The sequence below is a fragment of the Canis aureus genome, chromosome 2 (assembly GCF_053574225.1).
Source record: "Canis aureus isolate CA01 chromosome 2, VMU_Caureus_v.1.0, whole genome shotgun sequence".
NCBI classification, from domain to species: Eukaryota; Metazoa; Chordata; class Mammalia; order Carnivora; family Canidae; genus Canis; species Canis aureus.
In genome coordinates this window covers 92,262,400-92,269,343 of record NC_135612.1, presented here as the reverse complement: position 1 = coordinate 92,269,343, position 6,944 = coordinate 92,262,400, and positions in this window count along the sequence as shown.

Here is a 6,944-nt window from a genome sequence, read left to right as displayed (position 1 = left end):
GACGGCGAGGGGGACGGCGAGCGGGACGGCGCGGGGGACGGCGCAGGGAGACTGCGCGGGGGACGGCGAGCGGGACGGCGTCGGGGACGGCGAGCGGGACGGCGCGGGGGACGGCGAGCGGGACGGCGTCGGGGACGGCGAGGGGGACGGCGCGGGGGACGGCGCGGGGGACGGCGCGGGGGACGGCGAGGGGGACGGCGCGGGGGACGGCGCGGGGGACGGCGCGGGGGACGGCGAGGGGGACAGCGTGCACCGCTGCCGGGGCCTCCCGCCGCCGTCCGAGGCCAGCACATTCCTGAGTGTGCGGCTCGCGACCGCTGCACGGAGGCCTGGTGGTGCGGGTAGGAGCAGGACCTCGGACCCACGGTGGCGCCGCCCGGGCCAGGTCCCCAGCCCGCCGCAGGGCCCGAGGAGCCGGGGTGCCAGCCTCTCCCGCAAGTGTGGTCCCAGCTGCTCAGTCGGGACACTCCTGCGGAGCGGGTAAGGCAGCCTGAGAGGGGGGACCGGGGACCTGCGGGGGACACGGCCCCGGGGGAAGGCGACCTTGCCCAGACGCGTCCTCCCTTCTTTGGCCGAGGACGTCCTTGCTGCCCTCCGGCCCCTTCGCGCCCTCCACTTGTCCCGCCTCCTGGGGACCCTCGGCGGGGCAGGATGCTGCCCGGGGCCCGACCGCGCGTCCTCCCCACGGCTTGGCAGGTCCCTGACAGGCGTGGGGGTCCTGCGACCCGGGGGCACCTGCGCCACCCGCTGAAAGCGAAGAGCGACCGGGACCGCAGCCCAGGCCGGCGCCGCCCCTAACCCCTCACCCCGCTCCGCCGGGGCCTCGCCGGCCAGTGCAGGGCGGACCTCTGGGGGGTCACAGGGCCCCGAGCTGGACACACGCAGGCCCGAGGTGACCCCAGCCACAGGCCCCCACGGGCCAGGCACAGCCGCGCAGCTCTCAACAGAGCGAGGGACGCACAGGTTCCCAGGTCTCCTCCCTCCGCCCCACAACCCTGGCCCGCACCCGGCCCGCGGCCGCCCTGCGTCCTGCCCTCCCGCCCTCGCAGCTGACAGTGCGCATTTCTGTCTTCCTAGCGCCCGCGTGGGTTCCTTCACGGCCCACCCCGTCCGACCCCACACCCCACAGGGCTCTGGAAGCACAGCATCCTCACCGGGTGTTGGCCACAGGCCGCTCCATCACCTTGTCTCCACGGTACCAACCCACGCATCGTCCAGAGTGTATGCGTGCATTCATGACTTTTTTTAAAGAAAACATTTTATTTATTTATGAGAGAGAGACAGAGAGAGAGAGAGGCAGAGGGAGGAGCAGGCTCCGTGCAGGGAGCCCGACGTGGGACTCGATCCCGGGACTCCAGGATCAGGCCCTGGGCTGCCCCCCCATGTACACTCTACACCCACACGGAGCTGGGGCTCGGCCGGGGAGACCAAGGGCCACATGCTCTAGGGCTGCACCAGCCGGCCCCAGACTTAGACCTTCTTAAATCCTGGTTAATTTAGGAATTCTCAGGAGCTTCATAAAAACAAGCACTTCAGCCTGCCCACGTCACCGGCTTTGCTTTGGGAGGTAGGAGCTTCACTGACGCTGCTGTGCATGGTACCGGGCCCCCCTCGGAAACCGGTTTCAAGGGCTCCAGGACAGCTGTGCCCCCGCAGGCCGCGCTCCCTCATGTCCTCCGCGTCGTCCCACCCAGGCCTGGCAGCTGTCAGGTTCAGCTCCCAGCAGCTTCTGAGGCCGAGCTGACCTACTCCAGAGATGCTCTCCCGGGCGGCCGCGGCGAGCCGTACCCCAGGGACCTCCCCCAGCTCTGACCAAGCAATCCATCAGCAGGAACCTTTGTTTTTATTTTATTTTATTATTTTAAAGATTTTATTTGACACAGAGCGAGTGAGTGAGCGAGTGGCGAGCACGAGCAGGGGGAGAGGGAGAGACAGACGCCCCACGAGCTCCATCTGGGCCGGATCATGAGCAGAGCTGCAGGCAGCCCCCCACCAAGCCCCCCACCCGAGCCCCCCAAGCGCCGCCAGCAGGAGCTTTCAGGGCACGCATTCCCAATACTGCACTTCTTTTTTTTTTTTAATTTTTATTTATTTATGATAGTCACACAGAGAGAGAGAGAGAGAGAGAGGCAGAGACACAGGCAGAGGGAGAAGCAGGCTCCATGCACCGGGAGCCCGACGTGGGATTCGATCCCGGGTCTCTAGGATCGCGCCCTGGGCCAAAGGCAGGCGCCAAACCGCTGCGCCACCCAGGGATCCCCCAATACTGCACTTCTTAACCCAGGATTCTATCTACGGGGCTGATGTTTTACATACACTATAATATACAGGTAAGTTAACAGATGAATTCAAGAAAATAGGGCACCTGGATGGCTATGATTTTGCTGGAGCTTGCTTGTCCGGAATTGTCAGTCTCTTTTATTCCCAAATAAACCCATCTTTCGCTGATAAAATAAACTGGCGGTTTTGTTTTTAAGAGTTCATTAGATGAAAACCTCGGGATATTATATATTACGATACATTAGAAAATTTTAAATAAAAAAATAGTCAAATAGGTTTCAACATAATAAAAATACGTATTTATCTCTTTAGGACCTTGTGATTCAGAGGCTTAATTCTAAATTCAGTTTCTTTCAACACTGATTTAATAGCTGTTATAAGTGAAAGCCTATGTAACTTGGTAGATTTAAGGAAACGGTCTCACTAAGGCTACTCACTAAATTATGGTATCACTTTTGCAAACCCATCCACAGATTTTCATAAAGGATTTTGTGGAAATTCAGTAAAATTATATCTTCCCTGACACCAATTAATTCTCACAAGTTAATCACAGAATGTTGCATTTTTTAAAAATGTATTTTTAAATAGGTGATTATTTATACTGTACAATATTCAAAAATGAAAAAAAATGAAGTTTCTCTCCCACTCATTCAACTTCCACAGAGGCAACAAATTCTATTTTTATATGAACACATAAAGTTTTATTTTCTGACCCATTTTATACTTGCTACTATATGATTGAAGAAGAACATCGTTTTCCTACACTGTGTCCCCACATCCCTTATTCCTAAGGAATTTTATCAGAATTCCAATAGTAACTGTTAAACACTGTAATTGTGTAAATATGATTCACGGGTCAGAGTGCTCAGGATTACTCCTACTTTTACACCCCTCCCCACCTTTTTTTTCTTTTTTTAAGATTTATTCATTCATGAGAGACACCGAGAGAGATCGAGAGAGAGAGAGAGAGAGACAGCAGAGGGAGAAGCAGGCTCCATGTAGGGGGCCTGACGTGGGATTCGATCCCAGGACCCCAGGATCATGGCCTGAGCCGAAGGCAGACGCTTGACCGACTGAGCCCCCCAGGCACCCCCGACTGCCTTCTTTAATATCATTTTTGGCAACCCCAAAATTGTACTCGATCAACGATAATGGTTCTGTTTTCAGGTAAACATCGTATCTATACACATGAGCAACGTCTGCAGCATTAACCAGGCGACTGTAGTACTCAGGGTGATGCTCACTGCTGAAATAAATAAACCTTACATTTCACTAGCTTCACACAGTAAAGTTTATTTTTTTGCTCACAATAAACTCGGAGTTACTGGTCTTTAGACCTCCTTTCTAAGAAGAAAGGAGCCTGGGATTGGCTCTTTCCCTCCGGCTCCACCATCCCCTAGGACCTCACGGTCATCCACATTCAGCCTGCAAAAAGGGAAAAGAACACAGCGCTTCTCCAGTACCTTGGCCTGGAAGTGACACACCAATTCTGTGCCATTCCACGGGCGAGAACGAAGACCAAAGGCACTACCAATGATGTGAGGGTCTGGGGATGAAAATTCCAGGCTGGGTAGCAACTTCTCAAAAGAGCTCCATACTATGAACAGGGGAGCACACAATCTGACGGGCATATAATCTACTACGAATAATTCAGACGTGTTGTTAATAATCTGAACATTCACTGGTAAGTAAAGGTAAATAATTGGGATATAAATTGAAGTGAAAAAAAAAATCTCACTAAAATGTAAGCTCCATGAAAGTAGGAAGTTTTGCCTGTTTTGCTAAACGTTGACGTCCCAGTGCTTAGGCTAGCACTTGGCACTCCATGGGTGCTAAGTATTTGCCGAAGGACCAACTGAATGAATACGCCGTATGTGCTGGAATTACTGATAAGCCAAAATATTTATGGGAATGGATTTAAAAAGAGCTATAAATAATTAAATGTGAAAACTATTAATTTTACGTATAGAAGCAGGTCATGCCTGGGCAGCTCAGTTGGTTGAACGTCCGTCCAGCTCTTGGTTTCGGCCTAGGTTATGACCTAACCCTGAGGTCCTGGGGTTGAGCCCCGTGCTGGACTCCTCGCTCAGCATGAAGTCAGCTCGTCCCTCTCCCTCTGATCCCCTGCCTAGTCTCTACCTCTCTTGAAAATAAATAAGATCTTAAAAAAAAAAAAAAGACATTGAGAAATTTCTTAGAGTTGAATAATAGGAAAATCAATGGATAGTGGGAATATTAATTAGGCTAGATAATATCTAGGAGAATACCTTACATGCATAAAAACATTTAAAATAACAGTACACGGCAGAGTAACAAATACAATTTTTGTAACTCCAATGGTTATAGAATTGGTATATTAATATCCAAAATTTTAAACAAGTAACTGCATTAAATTTGTAGTTATTTTATGCCACTTAGATAATTGATTTTCAAGAAAAATTTTAATTTCGGAATTTTTCAGTCTTTTGAGGACAACTTACTTAAAAACCGAATGTCAACTTTCCTACCTCAAAGTTCATGAAAAGGACCAACTCCAAAGATGTATAAACCACATCTAGATAAATCACCTTTGACCCGGATAAAACTGAATAAAAGGAGAAAGTATTAGAGGAAACAGAGGTGCCTCTAATATTCTGTTCTCAGGGATCACATTTTAAAAATAGCTGCAGTAAGAATACTTTAATAAAGATAATTCCCCTTCTACCTTATATAGAGAATTAATCTGAGATGGATCATCGACTTAAAAGCTAAAACTATAAAGCTTCTAAAAAAAGAGAACCCCTTGGTAACATTCAGGATGGCAAAGATCTGTCAAAGCACTAACCGTACTGAAAAAAAAAGATAAACTGGATTTCATCAAAATGAAAAACTTCCACTCATTGGAATATACCATTAAAAGGCAAGGCCGGGGATCCCTGGGTGGCGCAGCGGTTTGGCGCCTGCCTTTGGCCCAGGGCGCGATCCTGGAGACCGGGGATCGAATCCCACGTCGGGCTCCCGGTGCATGGAGCCTGCTTCTCCCTCTGCTTGTGTCTCTGCCTCTTTCTCTCTCTCTGTGTGACTATCATAAATAAATAAAAATTAAAAAAAAAATCATTTAAAAGGCAAGGCCTAGGGATGTCTGGGTGGCTTAGCGGTTGAGCGTCTGCCTTTGGCTCAGGGTGTGAACCCGGGGTCCCGGGATCGAGTCCCACGTCGGGCTCCCTGCATGGAGCCTGCTTCTCCCTCTGCCTGGGTCTCTGCCTCTTTCTCTGTGTCTCTCATGAATAATAAAAAATAAAAAATAAAAATAAAAGGCAAGGCCTAGCCTGGCAGAGATATTCAAAACACACACGTGCAATTGACCTTCGAACTGCACGGCTCCACTTACACACGGATGTTTCCCGATAGAGGACAGTACTGTAAATGCATTTCTCTCTCCCTTATGATTTTCTTAATGACACTTTCTTTTCTCTGGCATACTTGATGGTAAGAATACTGTACATAAAACATGTAACATAAAATATATGTTAACCGACAACTTATGTTATCAGTAAGGCTTCTGGTCAACAGGAGGCTATTAGTACTGAAGACTTTGGGGGGTCAGGGGTCACATGTGGATTGTTGCCTACACAGGGACCGGGGACTCCGACACCCCTTCTCCTTCCATTTCTCAAGGGTCAACAGGATCTTTGGCAACTTGTATAAAAAGTGTATAAAGAACTTGTAGAAATCAATAATAAGACGATAATATCATTTACAAGTGGGCAAAAGACTTGAACAAATACTTTAATAAGTATATGAATAGGGGATCGCTGGGTGGCTCAGCGGTTTAGTGCCTGCCTTTGGCCCAGGGCGCGATTCTGGAGTCCTGGATCGAGTCCCACATTGGGCTCCCAGCATGGAGCCTGCTTCTCCCTCCTCCTGTGTCTCTGCCTCTCTCTCTCTATCATAAATAAATAAATAAATCTTAAAAAAAAAAAAGTATATGAATAGCTACGGGCATACCAAGAGGTACTGTTGCCGATCAATGTAAATTAAAGCCGCCAACAAGACACAATTACAGATCAGAATGGGTAAAATTAAAGAATGACAATAATGAGTGTTAGTAAGGATGTGTAGCAATGGAAACTTTTGTAGTTCGCCGGTGACAGTGTAAAATGATAAAATCGCTTCGGAAAGCGTTTGGAAACTGCCAGTTTTGCTAAAACAAACATACACCTATCTTATGACACAGCAGTTCGACTCTTGGGTATAAACCCAAGAAGAATGAGTGCACATACCCACCGGAAACAGCTGTATACTGCAGCTTTATTTGTAACAGCCTCCAACGGGAAAGAACTCGAAGGCCATGAATGGATCAATGAGTTACGGTATGTCCATACAGGGAATAGTCCACAGCAAGAGAAAACCCAACCGGTGATATGTGCACGCGTCTGTGAACCACAGCCGTTACTCCGACAAAGGAAGCCACGCATAAAACCGTACACACTGCACGATCCCATTCACAAGGGGCTGAGAACGGGCCTAAGTAACCGAATTTAGAAGAGAAGAGTGGTTCTTCCTCCAGGAGGTGTAGCTGGGAAAGGAAACTAGGGCTCAGAATTTTTTTTTTACTTTAAGCGTATACATCCCGATACAAGTGTAACATGTGGAAAGTTACACTTAACGATCAGTGTCCTTTT